The 17,564-nt window shown below is 37.8% G+C and overlaps 1 protein-coding gene and 2 pseudogenes across 1 annotated transcript in view; 1 reads left to right on the plus strand and 2 right to left on the minus strand.

The window, feature by feature from the left end:
- Positions 1 to 17,564, plus strand: part of BRIP1 (BRCA1 interacting DNA helicase 1) — a 407,553-nt gene that overhangs the window by 69,329 nt on the left and 320,660 nt on the right.
- LOC143687744 (archaemetzincin-2 pseudogene) lies at positions 4,177 to 5,188 on the minus strand (annotated as a pseudogene).
- LOC143687743 (non-POU domain-containing octamer-binding protein pseudogene) lies at positions 12,613 to 13,999 on the minus strand (annotated as a pseudogene).

The following is a 17,564-nucleotide window of genomic DNA, read 5'->3' on the forward strand; positions in this document are numbered from 1 at the left end:
AAAATGGATATCTTAGTTAGCTTATCCAAATGCATAGTAAAAAAAAAAATCTAAGTAATCATCATGAAGCCTATTTGTACAGTATGTTTCATAGACCATATTAAAATTAAAATAAGGAAGGAAAAAAATCTATAAATAGAGATATTAGAGTTGAATTCTAAATATTATACAGTATCTTAAATACCATTTGATTAGCTATCAAAACTGTGCGTTCTCACAATATCAAGTGATTTTTCTTGTTTTGATTAAAAGAATTTAGTTTCCAGATTGGAGATTTGGGTAGGTGTCTCCTTACCTTCCTATCATTTCCACTGTCCTGTTTCTTCAAGTCAGGAAATGATGCGTTTCTTCTCTGAGATGTCTTACCTTTAAGTGTCTAGCTTGTTCCCTTTTCTTACATTTTAGATACGTTTCTTATCCTGATCTTCACATGTAGAAGGCCTGTTGAGGCATCAGTTGCTATATGGTTACTATAGTTAGGAAAAATATCCCATTTTTAGTAAATTACCATTGTGATATTTGCTCTACCTTTCAAAATAATTTTCTGTAGAATTTCGGTGAGATGTTCTCACTGTCACATTCTTAAGCTTATTCCTGACTTTTATTTATCCATAAAATAATGCCAACATCCTCTTTGTACTTTAATAAAGTTATTTGTATTCTTTTATTTAATGCAGTAGTAGCACTTACTATTATTTTACTTTATTATTTTTGCCTGGTGTGTATAAGATATGTGGGGCCAGCAGAGTGCGCTGTTGACATTCAGATCAAGTCTTTGTTGCTGCCTTTTCTTCCTCTCACGCTTCTGCCTTTTTGTTTATTGTTTGTTTTAATACTTAAAATGCTCTCTGGTATATCATGAAAAAATGACTAGGGTGATTTTCTCTGAAAAGTATTTTACAAGTCATTTTCTAATATTTTAAATTTACTTTTGTTTGGTATAACTATTTAACAACTGTATGGTGATACGATGCTTAGTATGTATCATACACTCTTCTAAGCACTTGAATATAAACTCATTTGGCAAACACAGATTCAAATGAGTTCATGCTTATTGTACAGTTCTTTAATTTTTTAATGGGTTTGATGATTAACAATCTTTATGGGTATTAATATTTTCCCAAATTACAGATGAGGAAAGCAATCTGTAATCATGAAAGAAACAATGAATGTAACTTGTTTCATGTCACAAGACTAATGAGTAAAGGCTGGATTAAAACTAAGGCCCTCTAGCTCTAGAGTCTACCCTTTTAAGCACCTTACTGTTTAACAGCCTCTGAATCAAATCTTCCAGGTAACCTTTGGATGAAAGATACTTCATTTTTATATTGTCAGGAATCATAGTATATGCAGAACCATGTAAATAATTCATTTAAAATTAATTCTGCTTTTAGTCTTTATCTCAACACCCTGGTCTTTTTCTTCACAATGCCTACCGAAGTTCATACTTATTTATTTATTTTAGGTTTAATTGTTTTATTGTGTTTCTTTGTTTGCCTTCCTGTCTAAAAGATGCCTCTTTTGTTTGTTTTTATATAACCAGCATCTGGCAAGGACCTGCACCTGTAGGTATTTACATATTTGTTGAATAAATGAATTTAAAAAAATGGTCCAAATTAAAGAAAAGGATGAGTCACTATTGCTTCTTGTTGCTTACAACTTTTACTCTGATCCACATACTTAATGGGATATGACAATATTGTTAATACAGGTGACTTAAAGAAGATTTAAAAATGTATTGTTTCTTTTGCAGTGCAAATTAATTCAATTCATTTTTGTTGTAGTTTTTATATACTAGTACTCAAAAATTAAAAGCCAAAAAATGACTTCAGGGACCAGGATGTAAATTGGTGCTTAATATAAAATAATATAGACAAAAGGTTAGAAACATATTTTGATATCTCTACTTATTTTAGGACTAAGATGTTAAATAATATTACCAGCTAGTTGGAATATAATTTATTCAAGGCAGCAACCTTTTTGAAATCTATTATATGCCATGTTTTATTAGTCTTGAATAATAATAGCTTAAACTTCTTAAATAGTTGAAAATAACAATGATATGATGATAGCTTTTTGGAAAATTTATTTATGCCAAGCATTTTATATGTTCTCTCATTTGAACCTTACATCAACACTGTGGATAAAAATAGACCAGATAGTAGTCTCATTTTACAGGTAAGAAAATTGAAGTACAAAGATACTAGATAATTTGACCATGGTCATAACTGCAGGTAAATGGTTGAACTATGATTCAAGCCTTGGTCTTTCTGTCTAAAATTGAGTGACTATAGATTCATAGATTATAAATAGAGGGAAGAGAGAAAGGAATGGATTGGAAATTTTTTTGTTTTTTCTCATTAGCTGGAGAAGAAAGTACAAAGTTAATATACAAGAGAAAATAGTTCGGTTTTTTTTATTTATGTTTGGCATTAAAATATATTTTTAAAAAACTGCTGTTGAGGAAAGATTAGTTTCCTTAAACATTTTGTCTGTTTTATTTACTGGATAGTCAGAGGAAATTTAGAACTCCAGTTTTTAAAAAATTACAAGTGTAATACATATTCCTTGAAGTACTTTTAACAGTATAAGCTGATACAGAATACAAATTAAATGTTCTCCTTTATAATATATTCTTAACCCCTTTCTGCTTCCCGGAAGCAAACGACATGAACACTATCATCACTATCTTTCTAGACCCTTTTCTATTAATTTAAAATAGGTTTTTCTCATAGATTTTTGTTTTTACATTTAATCCTCTTATTTATAGGATTTATTTTGTATATATGAGGCTGGGCTCTGTTTATTTTTCCAAATAGATGATCAGTTGTTCCAGTGTCATTTAAGAATGATTTTCTTGATTTGAAGTTTTGCTATTATTGTATATTAAATTCTTATTTGTGTCATATATATACTTGGATTGGCTCATCGACTTTTTTCTTTAAAGTTTAATTGTTTTCAAACTATATATGTACACAGTCAAAGTAAAAAAATTCCACATGTCTTAATATTTTGTTTGCTATCTGTTTTACACACACACCACACACACACACACACACACACACACACCACACACACACACACACACACACACACACAATTAGTTATCCATTTCTGTGTTACCAACCAATCATTTATTTAGCTTACTATTTTGGGGGTCAGCAATTTAGGCTGGGCTCAGCTGGGTATTTCTTCTGCTGATCTCAGCTGGGCCACACATGTGTCTGTGGTCAGCTGCAATTCAGCAAGGCACTTCTGCTTCATGGGGTTGCCTCTCAGTCTGCTGAGACTGATGAGGTGGGAATGAATTTCTCATCATCTATCAGGCTAATCTGAGTTTATATATCTGGTAGCCCCAGGGTTCCAGGAGCATCAAGAGAACAAGTCCCAATTTGCAAAAGCCTTGTTGTAGTTTGCTAGCTGCTGGAATGCAATGTACCGGAAATGGAATGACTTTTATAAAGGGAAATTTAATAAGTTGCCAGTTCACAGTTCTAAGGCCGAGAAAATGTCCCAATTAAAACTAGTCTATAGAAACGTCTAATCAGAGACATTCAGGGAAAGATACCTTGGTTCAAGAAGGCCAATGAAATTCAGGGTTTCTCTCTCAAGTGGAAGGGCACATGCTGAACACAGCATCATCTGCTAGGTTCTTCTCTTGGCTTCCTGTTTCATGAAGCTCCCCGGGAGACATTTTCCTTCTTCATCTCCAAGGATTGCTGGCTGGTGGACTTTGCTTCTTGTGACTGTGTCGTTCTGCTCTGCTTTCTCTGAATCTCTCCTTATTTCTCCTTTCTCCAAAATATTTCCTCTTTTATAGGATTACAGTAAACTAATCAAGACCCACCCAAATGGGTAGAGACATGCCTCTACCTGATCCAGCTTAACAACCACTCTTGATTAAATCACATCTCCAGGGGTTGATCTAATTACAGTTTCAAATATACAATGCTGAATAGGGATTAGAAGAAACGGCTGTCTTTACAAAAGGGGATTAAGATTAAAACATGGCTTTTCTAGGGTATATACATTATTTCAAACCAGCACAACCACTGAACTACCCTTGCACCCCTAAAAATTAAAAATTTTAAAGTTCAAAATTTAACTGGTCTGTTTTGCTGTATACTTTTTTTAATATGTAAGTATTTTATTTTAATTACTCCTACCTGAAGGTCCTTATTTTTGGAGAACAGCTGGGGATTTTGTTATCCAATCTCTCCATTCCTTAAAGACTTCCATGAGTTTTGGCAAAACATTATCTTCATGACTATGTTTTGGAGTTTGACCAGGTATGTCAACAGATTCATCATCATCCACCTTACCAACGCTTTGTATTTTTCTTGCACACTGCAGCTTGCAAGAACAGACGGGGCAAGGTTGAGTGGTTGGAGCCTTGATGAGGCATGAGAGCCACTGGCAGTGTTGCAGTCCAAATATGTGTTCAGGCTCATGTGTTAAAGTCTTACAGGATCAAAATAGCAAACTTTTAGTGATTTCAGGAATATAATAGTTGTCGAAGACTGAATAGTCACTTCAAGATGTTTTCTGGAACTTCTTCACTTTGCCTTTATAGTATGCGCTATAAAAATCAATGTCATACCTGGCAAAGCTGAATATCCCTATACCACCTGTCAAGCTTATCCAAAGTCAAAATTCCAGGAATCTCTTGGATAAAGATCAATCATTGTTATTTCCACAATACAGAAGACATTTCTAGGTTTTTTTCTTTTTTAAGAACTTTAGGATGTCCCCTGCATGATTTGAAGGTTTTGTTTGTTAACATTGTTGCAGAAATAGGGACCCGTTCTAGGAGTTTTACTGTCAAGCCATAGAAAAACAGATCACAGTGGTCTGAGAGTCATCTGATATATTCTTCACTGATAATTCTAGTGTTCCCTAGAGATCCCAATGGACTGTATATAAATATTGCATTTTTTTGAGAGGGTATCTTTCTGTAAGGATCATTGAAAAACTGTTCAAAATCTTGGGGAGACTTAGGATGGGAGGTAATCCAATCTGAGTTTGAATGCAAAGTAATAGGTTCAGAGAGATCACTGGTTGGCTGGAAGGCTTTGTTCATCAGATGCTGTTCCTGAGCATCTAAGTTCTCATACTGCAGCACAAATTCTGGGGACTTTGAGATGAGAGCTGTTTTTGGTGTCTGTTCTGAGTGCCGTATTGCTTACATCTTCAGGGAGGAAGGCACTCATTGAACATTTTACTGAATGAAAACTGACTAGTTTGGGACTGGCCTGTCTGGGGCTGGCCATAGACTCAGAGTCCCAGGCAATTTTACCTGCAGCTGTCACCCGCCTCTACAGCTGGGCTGCCCAGACCAGGAGGCCCTCGCTTGCCTGGGATGGCCCCGGGCCAAGGGCCTCACCATCACAGTCCTGGTCACCACCTGCCTGCCTCCCAGCGGTAGGCTGTGTGCGCCTCTGCTGTATTTTATTAAGGATTGGCAAACTGTGACTCACAGGCCAAATTTGGCCCAATGCCTGTTTTTATAAATCATGTGTGTTGGGAACACAGTTTACATTCATTTACATATTGTCTGTGGCTGCTTTTGTGCCACAGTGGTGGCGAAGTTGAGTGGTTGTGATAGAAACCATTTGGCCACAAAGCCTAAAATGTTTACTCTCTGGCTCTTTACTGAGAAGTTTGCCAACCCCTATTCTATGCTATTTTAATATTGGTAAGTAGGGCCAAAAGTTAATGGAATTACTGTGAATCCCTTGCTTTATCTGCATGTTAAGGGCAGGATGATAGAATGGATGAGTAAATGCTTGAATGAGATTCCTTCAGTGCTAATATTTAGGATTTTTTGACAGCTATAGAAAAACAAAATATTGTCCTCCGATGTGGTAATGGAAAGAATAATTCTCAAGAATTTCAAGTATCCTTTATCTTGATGGGTGAACTTGGTGACTGTTTCAGAAAGTGTTGATAATTACTTTTCTAAGTTAGTGAAATATGTATAGACCATCCATCTAATGTGGTTGTACATATTTTGTGATAGTAGAATCTGTAATTGCCACATAGGAGCTTTTAACTCATAAATACTAGGTATGGAAAGATAACTTTACCTGTATTAGTTTATTACAATTTATTAATTGACCAGTTGTCTGATCAGAAGATTTGTTTTAGCTTTTTGAAATTTTGACATAGTCACAGTTACAGAAATATTAGAAATATAATACAAATGTCTTTTTTTATTGAATCATTTGAGAGTGAGTTGTTGACCAAATGCCCTATTACCCAGGAATACATTAATGTTTGTTTCCTATGAGCAAGACCTATTTCCTACAAGTAAGTGTCTATTTCCTATCCTGGATTCAGCCATTTCTTCAAAGAGCCCTGGTTCCTTTTAGTGGAAAATAATATTTAGAAGTCAAGTTCTGAGCATTAGCTGTTGGGGTTGCTATTCCAGTCCCTTTCAGCAAACAGAGCCAAGCATAGTCGTATGTACAAATAAATGTGTATATACACATGTATAAAGACACACAGATACACACATTTAGATATATGTTTTTCCCTATCTGTACATTGAAAATTGAGTTCATATTCATATGCTTAATTCTCATCTAATGCCAAAGAGCTCATTCTCATTCTATTCCTTTCCATGTTCATAACTCCCTTCTCCAACAGCTAAAAACCTTGTTCCCATGAGCATTAATATGCTTACTTATCTGTACCATCCCTTGTCTGTTACCTATACCTCATTTCTTTTGCCTCTTCTTCCCATACAGACACCAAACTCTTTTAGCTCAGTCTCTTGCTCCTTGCTCCTTATTCTAGGCTATCTCTCCTCAAGGACACCCTCCTTACCCTGGTTGAGTCCTGATACTTCATCCTGGTCTTCCCTTGTGCATGGACTCCCTCCTCACCATGCTTGGGTTCTGACCCCTGCACTACCCCCATGTGTGCTCTTTCCAGCTTGTTCTGTCTGATTTTCTATACTGGGTTGGACCTTTCTATCTACATGCTCTCTTCACTCTGAACAGCTGCTGATATCCCATGCCAGGCTGTTCCTTCGTGGTATGGAGGGGATACTTTCCTCACCTTTCTTGGGCCCTGACACGCTGCTCTATATTTTCACAGCCTGAGGCACCCCTCGCCCTCCCTCATGTCTACTTTTTTCTGCCCCACCTATTTGACTCTAGGACTGAATTGAGCAAGAAGAGGGAGTAAGTAGAAAGAGGTAGGAGAGGAGAACCTATTTATAGTTTTTTTTTAGATCAATTGTATTGAAGTATAATTTTCTTGTAATAGAATGAACCCATATTAAATGTACAATTTGAGTTTTGACACATGTTTACACTTGTGTGGTCATCATCACAATTGGGATTTAGGATATTTCTATCACCCCAAAAGCTCCTTTGTGCTTCTTCACAGTGCATTCCTCCCCACAACCCACAGCCCTAGGCAACTACTTATCTGCTTTCTAGCACTGTCAATTTTATTAGTCTTTTCTAGAAATTCGTATAAGTGAAATCATACAGTATGTACTCTTTTGTGTCTGATTTCTTTCACTTAACATATTATTTTGAGATTCATTCATGTTACTGCTTGTTTTCTTGGTTCCTTTTATTTGCCAAGTGGTATATACCACTTGGTGTATATGCCCTTGTGTGTGTATACCACTTTATTTATACTTTCTTTTGTTAGTGGCCTTTTGTGTTTATTTCATGTACTATTTCTGCATAACAAACCACCCCAATCTAAAGAATTTGCATTTTGGTCAGGAATCCAGGATCACAGCTTGTCTTATTTCCATGTGATATCGACTGTGGTGGTGTGGAGATTGCGCGTTAGAATTACATGAAAGTTTGCTCAGTCACATGTCTGGTGATTTTTTTTGTGTGTGTCCCATCTAAGAAATCTTTTGCCAGTTTCACTGTTGCAAATATTTTCTTTATGACTTAGAAATTTTGTAGTTATAACTTTAATGTTTAGATCTATGATCTGTTTTGAGTTAATTTTCATTTATGGTTGGGGTAAGGGTTGAATTCATTTTTCTCCCATGGATATCTGGTTCCAGCACATTTGTTTAAAAGAGTATCCTTTTCTCTTGAATAATCTTGGCATCCTTATTTTATCAGTTAATATATATATATGCTCTGTGTCTGGACAGTATAGTGTTTCATTGATATTTATGTTTATCCTTTTGCCAGTGTCACACTGTTTTGGTTATTGTAGCTTTAATGTAAGTCTTGAAACAGGTAGTATAAGACCTCCAATTTTGGTCTTTTTCAAAATTATGTTGATTATTCTAGGTCCTTCGTATTTCTGTATAAATTTCAAAATACCTTGTGTTAAAAAAGAAAAACCTGTGGGATTATTTTCAGGATTGCATTGATTCTATAGCTCAATTTAGAGAGAACTGACATTTTAAAAATATTGAGATGTCTTATTTATGAACAGAGCATATTTATTTATTTATTTTCGTCTTCTTTAATTTCTTTCTGTAGTGTTTTATAGTTTTCATTGCACAGACCTTGAACATACTTTGTTAACTTGATCCCTAAATATTTCATGTTTTGATATTGTATTAGTTTTCTATGGCTGCTGTAACAAATTACCACACATTTATGGCTTAAAATGACCAGGATTTGTCTTACAGTTCTGGAGGTCAGGGGTCTGAAATGGGTCTCATGTTGGCAGGGACATGTTCCTTCTGGAGGATTTTATCCTTTCCTTTTCTAGCTTCTAAAGGTCACCTGCATTCCTTGGTCCATGGACCCATTGTTCCATTTCAAAGCCAGCAGTGTAGCATCTTCATATCTCTCTCTTAACTTTAACTTTTTCTTCTACTTTAAGAACCTTTGTGATCATATTAGGCTACCCGTAGAATCCATGATAATCTCTCTATCCTAAAGTCAGCTGATTAGCAACCATAATTGCATCTGCAACCTTAATTCCCCTATATTAGTTTTTTAAACTGTTGGAATGCAATATACCAGAAATGGAACAGCTTTTTAAAAGGGAATTTAATACGTTACATGTTTACAGTTCTAAGGCCATAAATGCATTCTAACTAAGGCATCCAGAGAAAGATACCTTGGCTCAAGGAAGGGTGATCTGGGAAGGCACATGACTGCTGTCTGCTGGTTCCTGTTCCTGGTTCTGTTTCCAGTTTCTAATGCCAGTTGTTTCCTCTCTAAGCATCTGTGGGCATTCACTTAGCTGCTCCAGGACAAAACTCTTGGTTTCGTCTCTTAACTTATCATCTACAAGGTTTGGAGATTTCTTTTCTTCCGGTTCTGGTTTCTTTGAGTCTTTGCTTAGCACCTGGACTATTTCTGTTTCAGTCTCCATATGTCTACATTGGCTCTCTCTGTCGACTCTGAACTTTCTCCAAAATGTTTCCTCTTTTAGAGGGTTCCAGTAAATTCAGATTCAAAATGAATCAAGACCCACCATGAATGGGTCGAGTCACATCTCCATCTAGTCAAATGTCACACCCACAATCGGGCATGCCACATCTTCATGGAGATAATCTAATAAAAAGTTTGAGCTGTACAGTATTGAGTCATAATTAAAAGAAACAGCTGCCCCCACAAGATAGGATCGGGATCAAAACATGGCTTTTCTGGGTTATGTAATAAATTCAAACTGGCATATCCTCTTTTTCATGTAACCTAAAAATATTCAGATTTTCAGGGATAGAATATTGACACCTTTGGGTGCCATTATTCTGCATACCACAAATACTGTTTTTTTTTTTTTGTGTGTGTGTGTGAAATATAACATATATACAAAGAAGCAATAATTTTCAAAGTACGATTCAACAAGCAGTTACAGTTTTCAGAGTTTGTTATGGGTTACATTCTACTACTTTAGGCTTTTCCTTCTGGCTGCCCCAAAATATTGGAGGCTTGAAGAAATATCATTGTATTGATTCAGCAGTCAAACTCATTTGTTACATCCTCTTTTCTGTTATAACTCCTCCTCCTACTTTGATCTTCTTCCAATCTATAGGGATCTTTAGGCAATACCCGTTCTGACTTTTTCATCTTGAGAGGGGGTGTCAGCACTAAAGATAGGGAGATGTAATCAGTTGATAATTTTAGAGAGGCTGGTCCCTCTGGGTCTCAGGATTTATCTGGTCTAGGAACCCTCTGGAAATCATAGTTCTAGGAAAGCAAACTCAGTGCATGAAACTTTTATAGAATCTCAGTTTGAGCCATACGTGTTCTTAAGAGTCAACAGGAGTGAAGTTAGTTGGGGTTCAGCAAACCACCTCAGTTAGACTCTAACTAAAGTTTGTACATGAGTAGCCTCCAGAATAGCATATCTACTCTATTTGACCTCTCTTAGCAAATGATGCCTTATTTTATCATACTTCTTTTCCCTCTTTTGGTCAGGAAGGAGTTGCCGACCCTATGGAGCCAGGGCCAGATTCATCTCTGGGAGTCATGTCCTACGTTGTCAGGAAGACTCTCACACCTAAATGTCATGTCCCATGTAGGTGGAAGAGTCACGATTTTGCTTACAGAGTTAGGCTTAGAGAGAGAGAACCTGTCTGTATCTGAGCAACAAAAGAGGTTTCCTGGAAGCAACTCTTTGGCCTCATTATAGGTAGTCTTAGCTTCTCTACTACAGAAATATGTTTCATAAAGGCAAGTCTCGAGATCGAGGGCTTGGTATATTTTCTTGAGAGTCTTCAGTAGTTGATGAGGGTACCTAGGGTTTCCTAGGGGGGAAGTTTAATAGTTCCATTTTTTTAAATTTAAGACCCATTTTTTAAAATTAAGGACTCTTTAATTATCAAACCACTAGAGTCTGAGATATGTCTGGGTATTTCATTAAGCTATACAGAACTACAAGGACTCATTCCCATTCTGGACTCCAGGAGTTTGGGTTGTTTGAATGAACTATCCAGACAGGTTGATTTCATTTGTGTGTGTGTTAGTTTGCAGGCTGCCAGAATGTGATTTACCAGGACTGGAATGGCTTTTAAAAAGGAAAATTTAATAAGTTACAAGTTGAAAGTTCTAAGGAAGTGAGCGTATCCAAATTAAAGCACCAAGTAGGTTACCTTCATTCAAGAAAGATTGCTCCTGTCTGGAACAGCTCTGTCAGCTGAGAAATCACATGGCTGGCACCTGCTGGTCTCTTGCTCCTGGGCTCCACTGCTTTCAGCCTCTGTTCCTGTGAAGTTCCTCATTTTACTTCTCTGGGGCTACCTTTCATTCTTGGCTTCCCTTGGCTCTCTCCAGGTTCTGGCTCATTTAACATCTCATGGTGACATCTGCTTGGCTCCAAGCATCTCCAAAACATCTGTATCCCTGTTCTCTAAGTGTTGACATCTGTGGCTTCCTTTGTTTTTGAGTCTCTCCAAAATGTTTCCACTTTTAAAGGATTCCAGTAAACTAATCAAGACCTACCTGGAATGGGTAGAGTCACATCTCCGTCTAATCAAAAGGTCACACCCACAGTTGGGCACTCCACATCTCCTTGGAGATAATCCTATCAAAAGTTTCACAGTTTTGAGTCAGGATTAAAAGAAACGGCTGCTGTCACAAGATTGGATCAGGATTAAAACATGGTGTTTCTGGGGTACACAATGCTTTCAAACTGGCACTGTGCGTTACTGAAAATTTAGGTTCTAGACATAATAAACCTCTCGGCCTTTGGTCTCATACAGTAGGCAAAGGTCTAGAGAGTACATACACTATCATCTTTTACCCAGTATTCTGATTTACCGGCCAGATTGGCTTTTTTTTTTTTTTTAAAGGCTTAAAATGTAGTTTAGTAAATTGATGCTGTGTTACCTCTCCATTTCTCAGAAAAGCTCCAAATTTGAGGTATCAGAGACAAATCAAGCATGGAACACCAAAAAAAAAAGGCACAGCATAACTACCTAAGATAGGAAAGGCTAAGAGCTATTGTCAGACTTTCAGCATATAGCAACCCTGTTCCCAAGATTGTATTAAGCCTATTAAAAAAAGCTGTGAACAGCAACATCGTAGACACCAAAAGGGCCATTCGTGGGCAGTCCTCACCTAAGGAAAAGATGGATGCAAGTTAACACAAGATATTTTTAAAGATATACTAAAATGTAAATCTATGAGAAAACTTCTTTAGGACATGAAGGGGTAATATATGGGATATAATAGAACCATATGTATACTGTCTGTGATCTCTGCGGACATTTGCCTGAATTCTAGCCTGGGAGTTAATGTAGTAGCAGTGGGACTAAGGTCACTGGGTAATGTTTGTTTTTTGTGGTGTGGTATATGTGGTAGCGTCTCAGGTTGGGTGATAGGAAATATAAGGATAAAAAAGCAAACAGAACAGGATGGACAGAGAATGGAGTAATAAGATTAATAGGGCTCTAACTGGATCCATTTTTGCCGTGGTTTCCCCAGGCCCTTGACATCAATAACATTTGAGACTTCAGGAATGCACCACACAGAATTGATGTGTTAAATAATATACCACACTTAACTGATTTGTTAAATGCCACCCTCCTTCTCCATAGAGTAGTATGGAAAGGGAAAACCTAACTATTGGGAAGAATCCCTAACACTCTTCCAGGGAAGAATTCTTGCTAGTCCAAAAGGGTCCTTCTTTTAAGGGCTTGGGAAGCTAGACACTGCAACTTTATTAGTATTGGCAACATTTGTTTGAATCAAATTCAGCTCCAGGAGCTGCATAGTTTATTGTAGGAGGGGTTCCACCAGTTACCCCAATTCCTTCCATTGTAGCAGCTTGGCCAAAGCATTCGGTTGTTGGTGGGGTCAATCCCAGGATTCCATCTGGCATCATAGTGGCTGATCCTGGAGGAGCTGAAGTACCAGCTGATACAGGAGTAGGGGGCATGGCGTCTCTGTTGTTTATGCCCATAGCATCTCCCATAGCCATCTGCCCCATCTGTATCTCCTGCTCTTTCACATCAGGGAAGGGTCCCTTGAATCCATCCTTCTATCGCTGCTTCATTTCTTCCTGCTGCCATCGCATTTCTTCCCTATGGTGACTGCATTCCTCCTGCCTGAGCTTCAGTTCCTTTTGTTTTGCACCTCTTGGTTGTGCAGCTCCTCCATCCTCCAAAGTGCTTCTTGGCACTTCATCAAATCCTGTCTCATTAGCATGACCTGGTGCTCGTGGTGAACAGCCTCCATCTCACTTTCCAGCTTCTCACAAGTTTCCTTGATGTTGTGGTCCACTTGGTCCTGCTGCTCCTTCTCCAACTCAATGAGTGCCTTCCAATGCATGGCTCATACTCAAAAGAGCAAGGCTGTGCAAATCTGGGTGGCTGCTGTCACTCCTTGTGAAATCGCTAGGTCTTTATAACCAGCTTCTCTGGAAGTCCCATCATCTAACTGGTCCATGGGCTCCACAGTCACAGGTTGAGGAAATGTGATTAGAAGGAAAAAGGCTTCACTCCATCTGTCCAGAGCTTTCCGAGCTGCTGGCTTCCTTGAGAACTCAACAATCAGTGCCTTTTCCTGAGGGCTTTCTTCGATCATCCAGAATGACTACAGCCCACTCCATCTGACCAAACACAGAGAAGGCCTCCTCCAGCAGTTGGTTGGATACTTATTGAGGAAGGTTTCTGACTGTAAGAGATGTGCTGTAGCCAGCAAAGCACGCACCTATAGCTACTTTCCATGGGCTGACATGCTGTCTAGCTCTACTTTGGCAGTCTCTGCTAGTGTTCGTGTTTCCAGATGGATAAAGCCAAAGCCTTTATCCTTATAATTGAAGACCTTGCCTACTTTCCCATATTTTTCAGATAGTTTCCTCATTTCCTCCTCATTGATGTCTGAAGGAAGACTGTGCACAAAAAGATGGTTCTGTTGGGTGAAGGTCTTCTCTCCTGGTTTCCTAAAATTCTTCAGGTCAATAGTCAAACCTTCATTTTGGCTGCTGGTATTGGTGGTGATGGCTGCTCCTGTTGTTGCTGTGGGTAGTGCTGTGGGTAGTGATGCTGATGATGCTTCCTTGAAGTATGGTTTTGCTTCTCCAAGTTAAAGGTTTTCTTGCTCTGCATTTCTGCACCTCACCTTCAATTGGTGAAGGCTATCAGGTGTCTCCCAAGTCTCCTCTAGCCTGTACTTCTCTACCCACTATTTTCTCCTCAGAATTTGGCTTTGTTTTTATCTCTAATTGAGGCATGATTTCTTTTTCAGTTACTTTCTGTTATTGTATGTAGCTGTTCTAACTTTCAGGACTGTAGCACTCCATTTCTAGATCTTAGATGTCACAGAGTTACTCACAGTTCCAGGGAAATACTAGCTGATACACATGTAGTTCAGTGTCTCAGAACCTAGAAATACTCTTAAAATTTCAGACTAAGTGTGGCTGCTATAAGGGCTTACATTCTAGGCTCCAATTTTAAGTATTTTCTGAGAGAGACCATCGCATATTTGTTCTTTTCTTTTTGGCTTATGTTCAACAACGCATTGTCCCCAAGGTTTATTCAATTTGTTGCATGCTTCTTGACATCTTTCCTTTTTGTAGCTGCACAATATTTCAGCATTCCTGTTAGCCAATATGCTTCTCAATCAGTGTACTCTTTCGTTCTTTCTATTTATTGGTCATCATGGATGATGTCCAGAATAAATAAACCATGTCTTAAAAGTATCCTCACTTGGTTGTCCCCCTACCCCGACCCCTCCACATGGGCAAGCACCCGGAATCTAACCCAGGTCTCTGGCATGGCAGGTGAAACTCTGCCTGCTGAGCCACTGTGGCTCGCCCCCTCACTTGGTTTTACATTCAGCAGCACTCTCAATTTTAGACAGTTTTCATTGGTAAGTAGAGACAAAGAATGACAAACACAGTCTCACCAAATATTAAATCAAAACCACCCCTTATCACTTGGCCTTTGTCCCCAGTTCATTACCCCTGGTAGTGCTATGGTACTGTTGATGTCTTCCTATTCACTATTGGCCATAGCATACAGTTATAGTTTTCTCCCTGTATCCCTCTGTTATTGACACTTTGTCCACTATTGAGCCTTTGAAATAGTTCATGCGAGAACTTATTTATAATTATAGATTTAATCAGTGGGATACATGGCACTACACCTTCCCTTTCAATCATAGTCACTTTTTTTTTGTTTGCTGTTTGGTGGGGTCACATTTCATTATTTTTCCATATGAGTATCCTGTTATTACAATACCATTTGTTGAATTTTCTTTGTTTGATTTGTTTATTTGTTTTTTGCGGGGGGAGTGCACGGACCAGGAATCAAACCTGGGTCTCCCACATAGTCACCTTTATTATGGCAATGTTACTTATAACGCCACTAGTTAGTTTCCATCACTTTGTCTGTGCCCTTGTATTTAAGTTCAACCTCATTGGTAGCCTTTCCACCATCTCTAGCTTCTGTGTAGCTCTAGGTCTGCTATATTCTGCTTTGTGACCTCTGAGATTACCTTTATCAGAGTCATTATAGCAATAGCATACAGTATCTGTCCTTTTGTGTCTGATTTATTTCACTCAGCATTATGTCCTCAAGGTTTATCCATGTTGTCATATGCTTTGGGACCTCATTTTTTCTTACTGCTGCATATATTCCATCATATGTATATGCCACATTGTGTTTATCCACTTGTCTGTTGATGGTTGCTTGGATTATTTCCATTTCTTGGCAATTGTAAATAGTGCCACTATGAACACTGGTGTGCAAATGTCTATTCAGCTCTTCTGGGTATATACCAAGTATTGGTATTGTAGGGTCATGGTTTTCTGAAGAGTTGCCAAAATATTTTTTACAGCCGCTGCACCATTTTACATTCCCACCAACAGTGAAAAAGTGTTTCAGTTTCTCCACATCCTCTCCAACATTTGTAGTTTTCCGTTTGTTTAATAACAGCCTTTATTTAAAAAATATATTTTTATTGGTAAGACAGCTTACAAACATGAACATTCTTTTTTTTAAATTTATTTATTAATTAAAAAAATAAACAAAATAAAACAACATACATAATCAGTAATTCACAATATCATCACTTCATTGCATATTCATCATTTCTTAGAACATTTACATTAATTCAGAAAAAGAAATAAAAGACAATAGAAAAAGAAATAAAATGAACTATAGGAAAGAAAAAAAATAAAAGATTATACCTACCATACCCTTACCCCTTGCTTTCATTGATCACTAGCATTTAAACTAAATTTATTTTAGCATTTGTTCACCCTATTATTTATTTTAATTCTATATGTTCTACTCCTTTGTTGACAAGGTAGATAAAAGGAGCATCAGACACAAGGTTTTCACAATCACACAGTCACATTGTGACAGCTATATCATTATTCAATCATCCTCAAGAAACATGGCTACTGGAACCCAGCTCTACGTTTTCAGGCAGTTCCCTCCAGCCTCTCCATAACACCTTGAATAACAAGATGATATCTACTTGATGCATAAGAGTAACCTCCAGAATAACCTCTCAACTCTGTTTGGAATCTCTCAGCCATTGACACTTTGTCTCATTTCCCTCTTCCCCCTTTTGGTCAAGAAGGTTTTCTCAATCCCTTGATGCGGAGTCTCAGCTCATTCCAAGATCTCTGTCCCACGTTGCCAGGAAGGTCCACACCCCTGGGAGTTATGTCCCACATAGAGAGGGATAGGGTGGTGAAACTGCTCGTTGTGTTGGCTGGAGATAGGGGCCACATCTGAGCAACAAAAGAGGCTCTCTTGGGGGTGACTCTTAGGCCTAAATTTTAAGTAGACTTGACCTATCCTTTGTGGGGTTAAGTTTCAGATGAACAAACCCCAAGACTGGGGTCTCTGCCTATAGCTTAGGTTGTCCACACTGCTTGTGAGATATCAAGAATTCAATTTGGGGAAGTTGAATTTCTCCCCATTCTCACCACTCTCTGAAGGGGGCTTTGCAAATACTTTTCCATTCACTGATCGGAACATTCTGGGATTCATCGGAGCATCACTCTGGACAAACCAGCAAAATCTCATGTTCTACCTGAGATTCCAAGTACTTATGGCGTTCAGTCAAACTATCTACATAAGTTATATTAGGAAATAACACTAGTCAAAATATAAATTTTGTAACTAATAAACATTTTTTGCTTTAGTCTCACACAGAAGGTGACATTTTAAAATATTAATTACCATCTATTTTCAGAACCCTGCAATAATGACATTCCTTTGTTCTTCCTCATGCAAAAACATTTTTAAAATTGTACCTTGTACATTTCACTATTATTATACACTCTACGCATTCCTAGATTATACCATTTCAATCTTTAACATCTATCTTTCTTTCTGATTTCATTTATGTTCCCAGCCCTCCTCCCTCTATCATTCTCACATGCAGCTTCATTCAGTGTTTTAACATTACAGTTAGGTAGTATTGTGCTGTCCATTTCTGAGTTTTTGTATCCAGTCCTTGTGCACAGTCTGTAAACCTTCAGCTTCAATTACCCACTGTCTTACCCTATTTCTATCTCCTGATAGTCTCTGTTACCAATGACATATTCCAGGTTTATTCACTAATGTCAGTTCTATATCAATGAGAACATACAGTATTTGTCCTTTAGTTTTTGGCTAGTCTCACTCAGCATAGTGTTCTCTAGGTCCATCCATG

The sequence above is a fragment of the Tamandua tetradactyla genome, chromosome 6 (genome assembly GCF_023851605.1).
Source record: "Tamandua tetradactyla isolate mTamTet1 chromosome 6, mTamTet1.pri, whole genome shotgun sequence".
Taxonomy (NCBI): domain Eukaryota; kingdom Metazoa; phylum Chordata; class Mammalia; order Pilosa; family Myrmecophagidae; genus Tamandua; species Tamandua tetradactyla.